Source organism: Thermobia domestica, unplaced genomic scaffold (genome assembly GCF_964235325.1).
Source record: "Thermobia domestica unplaced genomic scaffold, izTheDome1.hap1.1 HAP1_SCAFFOLD_631, whole genome shotgun sequence".
In the NCBI taxonomy this organism is placed as follows: Eukaryota; Metazoa; Arthropoda; class Insecta; order Zygentoma; family Lepismatidae; genus Thermobia; species Thermobia domestica.
In genome coordinates, this window is record NW_027656341.1 from 10,604 (window position 1) to 28,753 (window position 18,150).

The 18,150-nt window shown below is 38.1% G+C and overlaps 2 non-coding genes across 2 annotated transcripts; both read right to left on the reverse strand.

The window, feature by feature from the left end:
• Window positions 1-251: 251 nt before the first annotated feature.
• Window positions 252-370, reverse strand: LOC145677121 (5S ribosomal RNA). Its single transcript, XR_014129637.1, has one exon. It is a non-coding gene; the product is annotated as a 5S ribosomal RNA (ribosomal RNA).
• A 14,808-nt stretch (window positions 371-15,178) lies between these two features.
• Window positions 15,179-15,297, reverse strand: LOC145677122 (5S ribosomal RNA). Its single transcript, XR_014129638.1, has one exon. It is a non-coding gene; the product is annotated as a 5S ribosomal RNA (ribosomal RNA).
• Window positions 15,298-18,150: the final 2,853 nt, after the last annotated feature.

Genomic DNA, 18,150 nt, shown 5'->3' on the forward strand with positions numbered 1-18,150 from the left:
AATTTACTTTTAAAAAGTGGTAATACATTCCGTGTTAAGTATAGTAGTAGGTGCACACGGATCGGAAATCAGGTTATTTTAATGTGCCGTGCAAATAAACAGGCTGTTAGTGTAAGAAATAGTGGGTATAACGCTTAGAATATCGATTAATCGCTATGAAATAATGTTGATAAATTATCTCTTGAAAGTACTATAAAATTAATGTTTCTAGTATTTTCGTACTTGAAGGATAATGAAATTTGAAAAAGAGATGCCAACAGCACCTGGTGTTCCCAGGCGGTCACCCATCCAAGTACTGACCAGGCCCGATGCTGCTTGACTTCGGTGATCGGACGAGAACCGGTATATTCAGCATGGTATGGCCGTTGGCAACTACCTTTTCTTCAATGTCCTGTTAAGGAAGTATGTTTTAAGTAAGAATTGACATTATTAACTATAAAGGCAAGCATATTAACGTCGTTAACATTACTTGGAATATACTAATATTCGAATAAATATTTGAATGTTCGAATGATGAGTGATTCGGATGTTCATAGTGCCACTATGTCCTATCGAGTTTACTATCACGAACCACGTATGAAATTGTATATAAATAAATAAAAATAAATCCTTTATTAAGTATTGATTACAGGAAAAAGGCAAACTTACATTCTTTAATGTACACAATGAAATGTATGAAAGATATTTTTAAGATATGTTTCACTTACCCTTTATAACGCAAGGTAGTTTTCAGTGTAGCATCCTCTTCAGCTGCGAGATAACGTAAGGCAGATGATCATTCAGTCGTGAAGCACTAAAATGTAATATACATTTTAACTATTATCGATAAGAATTATTTACTGCAGGGATGCAAATAAAGTGAGGCAAATTAGTAAATAAAAACCGATACTGTAACTGATAATGTAATTACGTATCTGTATTAGTTGTATATACAGTAATCGCACGATTATCCGCGGAGTTGGATGTTGGCATAATCGCGCATAATCAGCAGTATGAGCAGAAAAGGGAAATGAAATGAAATCTTTAGATTTACGTCGCATACTTATACCGGTTACGCTAAAGGAGACGGTGATGATGAGTACTGAATGAAGAAAGTGGGAGGAAACGGGAGAAACCCGAGAAAACCCATGAGCACGGTCTTTATGCACGACAAAGTTCACACGGCACGAGCTGGGATTGAACCAGGGACCCCAAGCACCGGAGGCCAAAAAAGGGACAAAAAGTCTTTCGTGCAACTTTCGTTTTCGGTAAAAAGTTTACACATAATTTAGAAAGAGTAGTTTTCTGGTCTTTTTATTTCACAAGTTGGTTCATGTCTATATTTTTTACATGCATAAAAAATTTTTCAACTCCCTTGCTTAGTTCCTGTTAAAGACCTCTACCTCTGATTGTATTTTTTGCACATATTCTTATTGTTTTCAGACAACATTTCTAAGAGCGTAATTTATCGTCAGCAAGAAAAGAAAAGGAAAGCCTCGGATAGTGGAATGTGTACTGTATATATATATATATATATATATATATATATATATATATATATATATATATATATATATATATATATATATATATATCGTATTAGTATATAGTTTTATTTTATACGTCTCCTATTATTACACAATGTGCAGATATTGTGAAAGCGCAAGTAAATATGTATAACTCCCCGTTCTGCACTTAATAACTTGAAAGAAGTTCGGGGAAGGTAGTGTAACAGAAAGTGCAAACAGAAATGAGGGTTTACAGGCATTTAATATTATTCCGTAGTAGTATGATTTTTTGTAAATATATATATATATATATATATATATATATATATATATATATATATATATATATATATATATATATATATATAAACATACATATTCAATGATATAGTAAGAGGTTAGCAGCACTGATAGAACTGCAGAAAGTACAAAACCGTTAATAAGAAAGAGAGAGAGATGGTGGCCGCTTTTGTGCTTTTCATTGGCTAATTCCGAATTGCGCGCGAATACGTACGAGATTTCTTTCTTTTTCCTCTTCGCAGCCCAGATGTTGCCAATTAGAAGTTTTTAGTACTACATTTGTATGAAAATGTTGCCTTTAAGAAATGTGGTTTGCATACGGAGAAAAGAGCAAAATGAATATTTATCTTAGTGGGCATGAAAAAAGACGAAACATTTTGCAAGATGGACACACGAACTTCCTTAATGCAGGCGTTCAGTACATTATTGTAAAGAAAAAAACACTAAAAAGAATTACTTCAATATCCCTAGCAACATTCAACAATTCATAGAGAAAAATCTTTATTTTGAGAACAATGGAAAACTATGTAATTGTAGATAACTACTAAATTTAATGATTAAGGAAAACGTTTAGGCCCGGCCCTTCAGAAAGAAAGTGCACAGAATTTTCTCTCATGGAAGCAATTGCAAAATCAACATTTTGTTTGCAGTTATAATTAGAGGATCTATATACAGGGTGTTCGAAAAAGAATGTATCCTCTTGAAAGAAAATATTCTCTGGGCCCCTAATCCTTTATATACCGAAAGGAAGTTTGTATAGCATTTTTTCTTACCTTCGTTAGAAGAATTGAAAGTGACTACTATCGTGACACGGGAGATATTTGATCGATAGTCGAATTACTCCCATGCTCGAATGAACACGTCTCTTGTAAGGAGAGGAAAGGCTTCTGTGATCCGCTATCGCAGCTGTGTCATATCTGCAGAGAATGTTAGGACACAAACGTGATCTTTGAGAGCCTCGTGAAAAGAAGTCGCATAGTATCATGTGTGGAGACATCGGGGCCATCTGAAGAACGCTTCATCATTAGGACCAAGGGCGAGTTACGAAACACTCTGGGATATATTTATTAACATAACTTCTCGTCATTCTGCAAGTGTGGTGGAGCTCCATCCTATTGGAAAAGGAAACCTCGGGAGCCCTCTTCATGTGTAGGTATCGTTCACATCTGAAGCATGTGAAGATAGATTACTGTACTATCGTGTACCTAAAATCATTTTCTACGAATACGAACATGTCTACACTGAAGGCAGTGCAGCTCTTTTTCTCTTTTTTTTTTGGTCATGTATTGTAACGCGGGGCAATGCACACAATAACATGTAATGTTGTGTATCATCATAAAGGGCCAGGGCGATGATTGGATCTTGATGGACGTGGAGAACTGATAGGTGATGTGAGTGGTATTGTGATCTATGGTTGTATGTTTACTGATGAATGCATAAGGAGAGGTGAAGGGGTTGCCTTTTTTTTTATGTCGATCGGCAGGGAAGCGATTGGGAAACTTTTGACTTTGTTTTTCAACCGAATATATTGATTGAATAGGTCGCCGACAATTTTACGGGGCGTCACGTCGTTGCCTTTTTCATGTCGATCGCGAGCGAAGCGAGCGTTTTTTTTTTTTTTTTTTTTTACCGACAATATGTATTGAATCGGTTGCCAACACCTTTAGGGGCGCGTCACGTCCTTCTTTCTGTGCTGATCGCGAGCGAAGCGAGCGCGAAATTTTTGACTTTTTTTTTTTTTTTTTACCCACAATATTTATTCAATCGGTCGCCAACACTTTTAGGGGTGCGTCACGTCCTCTTTTCTCTGCTGATCGCGAGCGAAGCGAGCGCGAAATTTTGACCTTTTTTTCTCTTTTTAATTCTTTTTTTTTTCTTTAAGAAAAAATATTGATTTCATAGGTCGCCAACATTTTTACGGGATGGAACATCGTTTATTTGTTTTTCCAACCGTCTTTCTGTCTTGAGCCCCCGCCAAGTTAACTTTATGGTGGACAAAAACTATGTGCGGTGGGTTACCGCGGGGTTCTCCCGTTTCCTCCCACTTTCTTCATTCCACCACCATTTCAATCATTTCTCATAATCAGCGCCTCTTTTAGCCTAAGCGGCATAACGTGGGACGTAAAACAAAGATTTCCTTTAGTTGCTTTCTGTCTTGATTACGAGCGCGAAATTTTTTACTTTTTTTTTCTTTCTTTTGATATTATTCATTTAATAGGACGGCAACACCTTTACGGGCCGCCGCGTCGTCGTTTACACTTCTTCAGCCCATATTCTTTCTGCTTGTTCGTTTTCCGGCATCTTGTTATCACCGCCCGCGGGAATGCCTATGTCTTTCATCGCTTTTTGAAGCAAATCTTTAATAAATATGCACTCTCACATTTCTACTAATATGCATACCACAGTGGATAGACTGTAACTAGGAAAGCAGAAGCCTGCATATCATATTATTTAACAGTTGAAAGTGAACTGCCATTTTAAGTTTGATTTTGATCAGATGAGTGCAGTTCAACTCGTCGACAATTGTGAAGATTCTCGAGGTTAGGGACCATCCATTTTGTGCTTTGTAATGAAAATGGCTGCAGCCAAACTTCTCTGATCTGAATGAAACTTGGCATGATGATACATCTTGACCTGCTCTACAAGTTTATTTAGTATTTTCCGTTGCGCAGGCTTTTGCTTCTCCAGGTTCTCCCATGGAACTGAGAAACGTATTCAGTCGAACTTCTGCGGTAAGTCAGTATATCATCCTGAGAAGTTTGATCGAGATAGCAGAGGTTCGACTATTCGTTTTTCAATTCCATGTGATATTACAACACGGTGAACTAAATTTATATAGAAACACTTTGATTTTGTTTTGTTTTTTGCTAGCATTAAACTGAGAAAATGTTATTGAATAGACAGAGAACACCACTCAAAGAAAAGTACATCATAAGAATATATATATGGTTGCTGTGGTTCTCGGTTTAATTTGCTAGTTAAGAAACTTGCTCTAAATAAGTACATCTTACAGGTGAAAAACTAAGCCAGGCGATAGAATTAAATATAAAGTTATACACTTTTATTTTACGTTTACTAGTGTTGGGTTACTACTGTAAAATAAGTCAGTATATATGAAAGATAACTGTATTAGGTACTATTTTCCACCGGCGGTGTATTCTTGCATAGTGTACTTAATGTTTACAAGCGGGGCGCTACTAGTATGGATGCATGACAAGTGCTATTGAAACTCGAAAACTAACTGGTTTCCACTACCCTTGCTTATACGTATACCCGCGTCGCCTTCGCTCCTGTTCACTTTGGACGCACATTCTTGCTATCGCTCAGGCCCCCAGCTTTCTCCTGTTTTGGCTCCCTTAAATAGTATTCGTGCTTTTTATTGGCCACCTGGCAAAGCACTTGTAATGATTTTACACCAGTAACTCTAAAATACATGTGTATTACTTTATTTAATTCTGTCGTCTGCAGAATTTTTTTTTTTTTTCGTACAAATATGCCTTTTCATGCAGAACACTGAATTTTGCCTGTAAATTTTTGAGAATATGCTGTGACGAAACTTGAGCACCGTTCTTCTTTTCTTTCTTATCACGAGTCTTCTTTAGCCTAATGAGCACAATCATCACACGATAACGACTATTCTTTTCATTTAACTTGTAAACAAGTTGAACTAATAATAATAATTGATGTACAAAGGAGAAGTGTCCTACATATTTGAGGTAAAAAATAAAATAAATATACTTCTACTTCATCCGTGTTTACAAAGTTAAATGTTATCGATTTACAAAAAATGGTCACCTATCCACACACTGACCAGGCTCGACACTGCTTGACCATACATATTAAAACATCGGTCCCACTGAATACACAAGTAGTAAGCACATTCACATAAAAATAATTAGGATTACAGTATATAAAATGTGTTAATTAAAATAGCAAATGCCTTACCTTATCACAGGCGATCCAAAGCCACTGCACATCATCTGCTACGCACACTATATTCCTCCAATATTTCACTCACTTCCTATATCACGCAACAGAAAATATTAATAAAATTCACTTAGCAACATTTTCATTTTTAATCAACAATACGTATAACAATTAAGAATAAAATTAATTGTGAGCACATTGTTATAATTAGAATACTGTTTTTATTCGTTTACAAATATGGGATTAATATAGAGCTGGCAGCAACAATATATACAACTCATCCTGTATGTATCGTAAATCCTAACTTGAGAAGACATCTCTGACGCAAACAATGAGACAAGAAATCAAATACTATATCCGACACATTTGGGGTTTATTGAACTTCAATGTTGGAAGATACCACCTTGTCGGTAGTACAAATGTAATATCCTTACAACACGCGGAACTTTTGCCAGGCATATCTAGGAATTTGGGAAGATTAATTGATATCCTTAATGTGCAATGTATGATTATGACGCATTGTTATGTACACGCAGACGGAACCAGGACAATCTATAGATGACATTTGCACTGTGTTTGGACAATTTGTTCGCAGAAAGTAACCGTTTTTGTCTATGAATACTTGAGAACATGGAAGGTATGAGATATACATTTTATGCGCAAATATTATAATACAAATCATTGTTAGTTTGGTGGATGCGTGAAAGAAAGAAAAGGAGTAGATTTTTGCAGACGTCCGGATATAAAGCGAGAACTGAGAATACGCATCTATAACATCTATTTTCTTTGTGTTAATGATATCGATGAACTAAACGGGGAAACTAAAATACAACTGTTTGCAGGTATAATTCGAAGTATAGTCAAGTGCAGAGGCGTACTCACGGGGTGTCCACCGGGTGCGGACTCCTCGCAAAAGTTCCTAAGTGAACATACATTTGCAGACTTTCTCATTAAATGTAGTTATTAACAGGGAAAATATTGATGTATCATCAATATAAATCTGATCTTACACTTCATCTGTACTCTGTCTGTATCATGTTTTTGTGAAAAAGTAAGTGGAATATTTATCGTGTTTTCGAATGCAGAATAATAGTATATAGACATAGTGGCTTGTAGTATTGGAACCTTGCCCCCCGAAGCTTGGATCCCTTAGAAGAAAAAAAAAATGCATGCGCGCCTGGTGAAATGGTTAACGAATTCAGTTCACTCGATGAATCGACAGATAGTAATACACATTTCGACAGATCGACAGCATTCGACAGATACAGACATATGAAAGTAGCACAAGAATTAGGCGAAAGTCCGTGCGTTTCCTCAATTCACGTAGGAAACAACAGAAAATATCAACTACCATAAAATAATCCGTATATATATTTAATTTATTTGGAATAAAATAAATATAGAAACAACCTGTTCATACATAACTACGGTAAGTGCGTTAATTGCTAACGTAAGAACAAATATGAAACAAGGCACAAAATAAAAAAGAAAAATAAAGTTAAAGGGAATAAATATTTAGGCTTGATTGTCATTCGTATTAAGAAGCTGGGTAATAAAATGTTAAAATCTACAGAAAATTATGAAATTAAATCAGGATTTGAAATAAAAGTCTATACATTGGAAGTAGGCCAGGGAGTTTGCAAGGCAGATGTGTGCGACACGCGTTACTTTATAGATTCCCTTCATTGAACTATAGTAAGCAGTACGAAGATGGTACTTTGCGTATAATCACAGGAAGGATTGAAGTTAATTACCATGGTAATATAATTATTTATTGATAAGTATTTCCATGTTAAATTATGAAAATTATAAGCACAAGGAGGGTGAAAAAGTAGTGTGACCGACTTAGCAATGACTGAAACATAAAATAGAAAAGCGAATAAAAACAAATGCCTTTTGAGTTATGTGGAATAAAGTTTCTTCTAGCCAGTAAGGAAGAATAGGATCTGGTGCATTCATTGAATACCTGAAAAAAATCGTTTATCAAAATAGAAGGAAACACACTTATCGTTGTGGCAACTACGAACTTCTGTTTACCTCAGCCCGCCTCAGCAAGTGCTTTCTATCCGGTCCGCGCTCCGTAACCAAACTCAACGCTGCCTGCCAGCGAAAATTTCATTCTTCAGTATCGTTGAGTTTATTGCAGAAAGCAATGGCAGATACGGCATCAGCACCTGCAGCCCCGGCACAGGCTTCTCCTAAGAAGTCTGCAAAGCCTAAGAAACCAAAAACAACACCTTCTCATCCAAGAACATCAGAAATGGTGAACAACGCCATCAAGAATTTGAAGGAAAGGGGAGGAAGTTCACTGCAAGCTATTAAGAAATACATCTCTCAGAACTACAAAGTGGATGCCGAGAAGCTTGCTCCATTTATCAAGAAATACTTGAGAAGTGCAGTTGCTTCTGGGTCTTTGGTTCAGACCAAGGGAAAAGGTGCATCTGGATCGTTTAAGCTTAGTGCTTCATCGCTGAAGGAGAAGCCTGAAGGTGGATCTTCAACCAAGGCGAAACGATCAGCATCAAAGGAGAAGAAGCCTGCGAAAAAGCCAGCAGCTAAACGTCCCAAGAAGACTGGTGAAAAGAAAAAGGCTGCTGCTCCCAAACCTAAGAAATCACCATCTAAAGTGAAGAAGGCAAAAACTCCCAAGAAGCCAAAGGCCCCGAAGCCAAAGAAGGCTACAGCAAAACCGAAAAGTGCTAAGAAGGCTGCACCAAAGAAGAAGTAAATGTGTCAGTAAATCATCTGACATTTTAAAACGGCTCTTTTTAGAGCCATCAAATACTTTGAGAAGAGTAAAATTGTGCTTTTCCTATCATTATCACATGTTCATTCATAGCAATGTATAGTATACACGCAAGGGACTTTGAGTTTTCTTTTTAACCGAAGCACTTCTTGATGTAAGTGCTTTATAACAGAGGGGAATTGAGGGTGGGGAAAGAAAGCTTTCACGGGTGTCAAGAATGGTGTACTCGAAAAAAAATGGGGAACACATTACGTAATGTCAATTTGTGATCACTTACTTTTTCCTTGTTCCTATCTTCAAGTAGCGAAACAGTACAGAAAACGCACTTAATGCATTTGTTAGAAAAACTTTTGCAGGCTGACTGGGTTCGATTCTCGGTGGGAGCTCAAATGTTTCGCATTGCACGTTAATAAGTAGGTCCACGTTTGAAACAGCCTTGCTGCTGAAAGGGACACTAAACTAAAATCAACTCTTTTCAAGGCTGGGGTGAAAGAAATGTTCGAACTTATTACAACTCGTGAAAGTGAAGTAGACTGTTTCAATTTAACGTCGTACTATTATGATTTTTATGATAAAGGAGACGGGTGATTACGCCTAATGAATGATGGAAATACTGGTGTAATGAGAAAGTGTTAGGAAAAGGGAACACGCTAATAACCACGGATACCGTCTTATAATTCGTAATATTGCTATAAAGAAAAATAGTAACACCAGCAGAAATGTAGGTGTACAATTGAACTGATGTTAAGTACAAACAGACACTTAAAGAAAGTTTAGTTTAACGTTTGCATTCAACAGCAGCGACCTCTGAGAAAATATTACTTTTGCTACCTTGGAAGAAGTACATATTTCGCCTGCGAGTTCTATGAGATTAATAACGTTGAGAAGGGCAAACAGTGGTTGAATCGAAGTTAACTTATGCAACATATGGCAAAATCGAATCCTTGACCACATAAAACGAAGATAATCAATCGGTAAACATAGGGGAAAACTAAAGAATATACTTGAAAGATAGGATGATATACGAAACGAGAGGAAAACGAAGGTAGATGTATTAACTATGCAACATACGGCGTGAGAATTTAAAAAAAAAAGATAACAAGTATGGACAAGATCCTTGTTAGGATAACAGCATCTCTAAGTAGTGTATTGGTCCTAAAAAGGACCGTTTTTGAACTCAGTGCCAGAACTTCAAACTTAAGCACGTTCCCCACGGATGCGGCGAGCAAGCTGAATGTCCTTAGGCATGATTGTGACTCTCTTTGCGTGAATAGCACACAAGTTGGTGTCTTCGAAAAGCCCTACAAGGTAAGCTTCACTTGCCTCCTGTAAAGCCATGACAGCTGAGCTTTGGAAGCGAAGATCTGTCTTGAAATCTTGTGCAATTTCTCGGACGAGTCGTTGGAAGGGCAGCTTGCGGATGAGCAATTCAGTGCTCTTCTGGTAACGACGAATTTCTCGGAGAGCCACAGTACCAGGCCTGTAACGATGGGGCTTTTTCACTCCACCGGTAGCTGGAGCACTCTTTCTTGCAGCTTTGGTGGCAAGCTGCTTTCGAGGAGCTTTGCCTCCAGTAGATTTCCTAGCTGTCTGCTTGGTACGTGCCATTGCAACTGTCACGACTTGTTTCAAATAATTGCGCGCTGAATGAAGTCAAGTTATATAAAGAGCAAAACCGTTAAATCAAGCTATTTCTCATTGGATAAAGTCAGTCGAAAAGGACAGTTCTCATTGGCTTAGACACGTTTTGTGTTTTTCCTCCGTGCTTTCCCTGCATGATCGAAGGAACAAAACCACGAGTCTTGGGCTGCTTGGGCTTGTATTTCTCGTGTGTGGTGAGCGAAGCAGTAACATATCGAAATGACAGGACGTGGAAAAGGAGGCAAGGGTCTTGGCAAAGGAGGTGCCAAGCGCCACCGTAAAGTTCTTCGTGACAACATCCAGGGTATCACCAAACCCGCTATTAGGCGTCTTGCTCGCCGTGGTGGTGTGAAGCGTATCTCTGGTCTCATTTATGAAGAGACCCGAGGAGTATTGAAAGTATTCCTGGAGAACGTAATCAGAGATGCTGTTACATACACAGAACACGCCAAGAGGAAGACAGTGACAGCTATGGATGTTGTGTATGCCTTGAAGAGGCAAGGAAGAACCCTGTACGGTTTCGGAGGTTAAGTTGGGGTTCCTCCTATTTTGGATATAAAATTGGCATAAACGGCTCTTTTCAGAGCCAACAAATTTATATAAAGGGAAAGATTTACTTTGTGCGATTTTCTGTTAGATTATAAGAATTCGTGTAACTACATTAAAGCCTTTTGATGCACACAAAATTACAGACGTAGAGAGATTAATTTGAGAAAATCATACGTTTTTTTTTACATTATGTACGTTCATGTATACGTATTCATATGTAGCAGTATTAATGCTGGAGAAGGGGTTCTGGTTGGAAATTGGCGATTTGTTGGAAGTAGCGAGCATGAGAGATGCGAAACGCAAGTCGGAATTTCTGTTCTGACAGTAGGATGTACGTATAGAGGCTTATACAACTTCTATACTGTGCTGTGAGGGGCGAATAATGCGTTAGAAACCTGAATCTTGTCCTTTATCTTGTTTACGTGGTCTTGGGTTCGATTTTTTTCTTTTGCGGTAGTGTCTATTGTGATTTACATGTAAATTAATGACACTTCGTAGCGGGTTAGTAAAATAAAGAGTAATACAAATATGAGATGTAGGTTAATGCATTGTATACTTCACATTATTTACTAAAGAAAGGCAGTAGTTACAAGAAACCTAGGCTCGCTCGTTGGGCACAGTAGCAAATGAGTTCTGAGATCAGAGAATAAGAGTAGTTGCGTATTACAAACCATATACATATAACACATATCACACAAATATGAATATCGACCTTGCAAAGAATAAATCGTACTTAAGTGTGCATTTAATGTCATTACTATGTTGCAAAAGAAATTTAGGAAAGTTTTTTGATCCGCTCTGTTCATGATGTCATTGGGGCATAGTAATGAACAATAATAAATGTCGAGAACATATTGAACAGAGTAATTTCAGCCAAGCCAACGCAAGAGAGAAACATGAGTGCTTTAAGAATGTTGGAAATTCCTTTGTCTAGCATGAAGTACATGAGAATATGTGGTATGAGGTTTTCTTCCATTGCTGAGAATCTGGGCTCGACTGTCCTGTCCTCTGGGTAATATGAGCCCGATGTACGCAAATATCAAAAAAATGTAGCTAGCGACAATACAAAAGGTAATGATCTTATAATTAATAATGTAGTGGGAACTAAGCACATCGCTGTTTGGAGTATTCTAAAGATAGTGTGACTTCCTATGGGCTTCAATTACGATCGACGACTACACATACTAATTAATCGAATAGCAGCGAGAATTTCGAATGACACTAAGCAACTATCTCAGACACTTTTGATGAGTCTGTATATCGAAAACAATTCATTTCAATCGTAAATCTCCTCTATAAAGGGGTTTGTGGCCCTCATAAGGGCCGATTTGTATGAGATATAGGTCTTACATTTATGCCTTCTTCTCAGTTTTCTTGGGCAGAAGTACAGCTTGAATGTTGGGCAAAACACCACCCTGAGCGATTGTAACTCCAGACAACAACTTGTTTAATTCCTCGTCGTTACGGATAGCTAACTGCAGATGACGTGGAATAATCCTAGTCTTCTTGTTGTCACGAGCAGCGTTGCCTGCCAACTCAAGAACTTCAGCTGCCAGGTATTCCATGACTGCAGCCAAATACACGGGAGCGCCAGCACCAACTCGTTCGGCATAGTTACCCTTTCGCAAAAGACGATGGATTCTGCCTACTGGGAATTGAAGGCCAGCCCTGCTGGAGCGGGACTTGCTCTTTCCCTTGACTTTTCCACCTTTGCCGCGACCAGACATTGTTCAATATTCTTTCGTAATAAGATGAGAGGAAAAATTGCGGCCTCCTTCCTTCCTTCTGTATGTGACAGTTTTTCCATGTAGGAGTACCGGGTTCCTCCTGGATCCCATACCTCCTATTTGTGCTGTACAAGCATATGAAATAGTACCATTGGTGTTGCGGTCAAAGGGCGACTGTCGCACCTAGAGTGACGTATGTGAATTGTGGCCTGGTCGTTAGCCCTGCTGTAATGATGGAACTAAAGGTTAGGTGGAAAGTTGGAGTCTGAAAGGGATTGGCTGGTTTGTGTTCTTCTTGACTGATGATTGGCTGATAGCTGGTCCAATGTTGTCCGGAGTGGCCCTCATAAGGGTGTGGTCCTGAATGAAGTTTCCAATTCAAATTACGGTTGAGATGGACTGATGTCTTCTATGATTTCACAAAGTATCGTGAGCTTAGTGAGCATGTTGGAGGCTTCTTTGAGACGGGGGAGTCTGCACTTTAAAGCTTGGACGAGTTGAAGAAGTTGTGGATCCTGGAGGATAGCCAGGACATCTTCCAATTTGGGTTCATTACGATCAGGATCAGAACGTGGCAGAGAAGCTGTGAGTTGATTATTTGATGATGTCCTTCTGGATGAATGTGTCTTGGTAGCATAAGTTTCCGCAGCGGGTTGCGTAGCCGGCATAGCTTGTACTGGTTGGGTGGAGTCAGATGATAAAGCAGGAAAATCCGCCGCAGCTGGGAGCTTTGTGGGTGGATTGCGTCGTGTTGAAACTTTACGCAGAATTGGACAGCCTTGATAATTGCCTGGGTGAGCTCCTCCACAATTCGGACAGGTTGCTGGAGCATCAGCAGGTTTATTGCACTTATATGTAACATGTGATTCAGCACATTTTAAGCATCTTGGAGTTGCATAGCAATACGATTGCGTATGTCCATAGCGCTGGCAGTTGTAACATTGGACGAAAGTCTTTGTCCTGTAAGGTTCAACTCTAATACGGTAAAATTCTATGAAATCGAGTTTATAAATCGATTGAGCTTCTGGTGTCTTCTTGAGGTTGACTAGAAAGAGGGGAAAGAGCTTCCCCCCTTTGCCGGTGAGTTGTTGGACCGAAATCACTGGGTATCCTCTGTTTTTCAAATCTGTCTGGATATTATTCACATCAGTATCTATCGGTAATTGACGAATAACCACTCGGATGAGAGGTTCTTTCTTGATCATTTCGAAGGCATATTGTAGATTGAATGATTTACAATATCTCTTCAGTCTGCTGTAATCATGAACGCTCTGGCAACTAAATTTAATCCTATCAGGATACACTGCGCAGTAAGGTAACTGTTTGCACACCTGGATCGCTCCATGGGTAAGCTTGTAGGCTTTGTCTTTAGGGAATCCATAAATAATAATAGCTTTTGGTTTGCTTTTGATTCGATCAAGAATACAACAGTCAGCACGGGTGCAAGTTTTGGGATCATGGTCTTCTTCATCAGTTTCACAGTCTTCTTCTTGATTTTTGGAGATGTCCATCATAGTGTCTGAATCCCTGGAATGAGTCTCAGTGGTGGCGAGAGCATCATAACTGTTTTGCGTAGGTACTGGTGTTGGAATGGCGGTCTTTGGTTTTACTGTTCTTTTGGCCTTTTTAAAAGGACGTTCGTCTTGTTGTTCTATGGAACTTGCGTCTGAGCGAGTGTCATCATAATTATCAGAAGTGATAGCCCTGCTAGGGACATTTTGTTGTGATTTAGTTTTACTTTCCATGGCACAAGTAAAAACGTGTCCGTACCCAACGAACTCAGCTCTTGTTATGCGGCCTCCCATGAATCAAGTCAGTTTTGTTACTACTTCAAGCGTGCACCCGAGTGCATCAAATGAAAAGCAAGGCAGTTGGCGCGAATTGAAACACGTACTGTAATTTAAATGAAGTCGATAAATCGGCGGACACATCTAATTTTGCTGAACGAGTGAGTCATCATGCCACCAAAAACTAGCGGAAAGGCTGCAAAGAAGGCTGGTAAAGCCCAAAAGAATATCTCCAAGGGAGATAAGAAGAAGAAGAGGAGGAGGAAGGAGAGCTATGCCATTTACATCTACAAAGTTTTGAAGCAAGTGCATCCTGACACTGGCATATCTAGCAAAGCTATGAGTATCATGAACAGCTTTGTTAATGACATCTTCGAGCGTATTGCTGCTGAAGCTTCTCGTTTGGCCCATTACAATAAGCGGTCAACTATCACCAGCCGGGAAATCCAAACAGCTGTGCGCCTTCTTTTGCCTGGTGAACTTGCCAAGCACGCTGTAAGTGAGGGTACGAAGGCTGTTACCAAGTACACAAGCTCTAAGTAAAAATCTTCTTCAAGATTTTTCATTTCAAACGGTCCTTGTCAGGACCAACACATTATTCGAAAGAGTTAAATCACGAAATTTGCTTCATTCTGTTATGTAGAAACACCTTGAAATCCAATTTCTATATGCTGTTAGTAAAAAAGTAAAGCACATAGCGGAGATGTGTCGTGCTTGTATACGAAAGGCATTTACTCGCCGGAGATCTACACTTAGTCATAATAATTTACTTTTAAAAAGTGGTAATACATTCCGTGTTAAGTATAGTAGTAGGTGCACACGGATCGGAAATCAGGTTATTTTAATGTGCCGTGCAAATAAACAGGCTGTTAGTGTAAGAAATAGTGGGTATAACGCTTAGAATATCGATTAATCGCTATGAAATAATGTTGATAAATTATCTCTTGAAAGTACTATAAAATTAATGTTTCTAGTATTTTCGTACTTGAAGGATAATGAAATTTGAAAAAGAGATGCCAACAGCACCTGGTGTTCCCAGGCGGTCACCCATCCAAGTACTGACCAGGCCCGATGCTGCTTGACTTCGGTGATCGGACGAGAACCGGTATATTCAGCATGGTATGGCCGTTGGCAACTACCTTTTCTTCAATGTCCTGTTAAGGAAGTATGTTTTAAGTAAGAATTGACATTATTAACTATAAAGGCAAGCATATTAACGTCGTTAACATTACTTGGAATATACTAATATTCGAATAAATATTTGAATGTTCGAATGATGAGTGATTCGGATGTTCATAGTGCCACTATGTCCTATCGAGTTTACTATCACGAACCACGTATGAAATTGTATATAAATAAATAAAAATAAATCCTTTATTAAGTATTGATTACAGGAAAAAGGCAAACTTACATTCTTTAATGTACACAATGAAATGTATGAAAGATATTTTTAAGATATGTTTCACTTACCCTTTATAACGCAAGGTAGTTTTCAGTGTAGCATCCTCTTCAGCTGCGAGATAACGTAAGGCAGATGATCATTCAGTCGTGAAGCACTAAAATGTAATATACATTTTAACTATTATCGATAAGAATTATTTACTGCAGGGATGCAAATAAAGTGAGGCAAATTAGTAAATAAAAACCGATACTGTAACTGATAATGTAATTACGTATCTGTATTAGTTGTATATACAGTAATCGCACGATTATCCGCGGAGTTGGATGTTGGCATAATCGCGCATAATCAGCAGTATGAGCAGAAAAGGGAAATGAAATGAAATCTTTAGATTTACGTCGCATACTTATACCGGTTACGCTAAAGGAGACGGTGATGATGAGTACTGAATGAAGAAAGTGGGAGGAAACGGGAGAAACCCGAGAAAACCCATGAGCACGGTCTTTATGCACGACAAAGTTCACACGGCACGAGCTGGGATTGAACCAGGGACCCCAAGCACCGGAGGCCAAAAAAGGGACAAAAAGTCTTTCGTGCAACTTTCGTTTTCGGTAAAAAGTTTACACATAATTTAGAAAGAGTAGTTTTCTGGTCTTTTTATTTCACAAGTTGGTTCATGTCTATATTTTTTACATGCATAAAAAATTTTTCAACTCCCTTGCTTAGTTCCTGTTAAAGACCTCTACCTCTGATTGTATTTTTTGCACATATTCTTATTGTTTTCAGACAACATTTCTAAGAGCGTAATTTATCGTCAGCAAGAAAAGAAAAGGAAAGCCTCGGATAGTGGAATGTGTACTGTATATATATATATATATATATATATATATATATATATATATATATATATATATATATATATATATATATATACGTATTAGTATATAGTTTTATTTTATACGTCTCCTATTATTACACAATGTGCAGATATTGTGAAAGCGCAAGTAAATATGTATAACTCCCCGTTCTGCACTTAATAACTTGAAAGAAGTTCGGGGAAGGTAGTGTAACAGAAAGTGCAAACAGAAATGAGGGTTTACAGGCATTTAATATTATTCCGTAGTAGTATGATTTTTTGTAAAATATATATATATATATATATATATATATATATATATATATATATATATATATATATATATATATAAACATACATATTCAATGATATAGTAAGAGGTTAGCAGCACTGATAGAACTGCAGAAAGTACAAAACCGTTAATAAGAAAGAGAGAGAGATGGTGGCCGCTTTTGTGCTTTTCATTGGCTAATTCCGAATTGCGCGCGAATACGTACGAGATTTCTTTCTTTTTCCTCTTCGCAGCCCAGATGTTGCCAATTAGAAGTTTTTAGTACTACATTTGTATGAAAATGTTGCCTTTAAGAAATGTGGTTTGCATACGGAGAAAAGAGCAAAATGAATATTTATCTTAGTGGGCATGAAAAAAGACGAAACATTTTGCAAGATGGACACACGAACTTCCTTAATGCAGGCGTTCAGTACATTATTGTAAAGAAAAAAACACTAAAAAGAATTACTTCAATATCCCTAGCAACATTCAACAATTCATAGAGAAAAATCTTTATTTTGAGAACAATGGAAAACTATGTAATTGTAGATAACTACTAAATTTAATGATTAAGGAAAACGTTTAGGCCCGGCCCTTCAGAAAGAAAGTGCACAGAATTTTCTCTCATGGAAGCAATTGCAAAATCAACATTTTGTTTGCAGTTATAATTAGAGGATCTATATACAGGGTGTTCGAAAAAGAATGTATCCTCTTGAAAGAAAATATTCTCTGGGCCCCTAATCCTTTATATACCGAAAGGAAGTTTGTATAGCATTTTTTCTTACCTTCGTTAGAAGAATTGAAAGTGACTACTATCGTGACACGGGAGATATTTGATCGATAGTCGAATTACTCCCATGCTCGAATGAACACGTCTCTTGTAAGGAGAGGAAAGGCTTCTGTGATCCGCTATCGCAGCTGTGTCATATCTGCAGAGAATGTTAGGACACAAACGTGATCTTTGAGAGCCTCGTGAAAAGAAGTCGCATAGTATCATGTGTGGAGACATCGGGGCCATCTGAAGAACGCTTCATCATTAGGACCAAGGGCGAGTTACGAAACACTCTGGGATATATTTATTAACATAACTTCTCGTCATTCTGCAAGTGTGGTGGAGCTCCATCCTATTGGAAAAGGAAACCTCGGGAGCCCTCTTCATGTGTAGGTATCGTTCACATCTGAAGCATGTGAAGATAGATTACTGTACTATCGTGTACCTAAAATCATTTTCTACGAATACGAACATGTCTACACTGAAGGCAGTGCAGCTCTTTTTCTCTTTTTTTTTTGGTCATGTATTGTAACGCGGGGCAATGCACACAATAACATGTAATGTTGTGTATCATCATAAAGGGCCAGGGCGATGATTGGATCTTGATGGACGTGGAGAACTGATAGGTGATGTGAGTGGTATTGTGATCTATGGTTGTATGTTTACTGATGAATGCATAAGGAGAGGT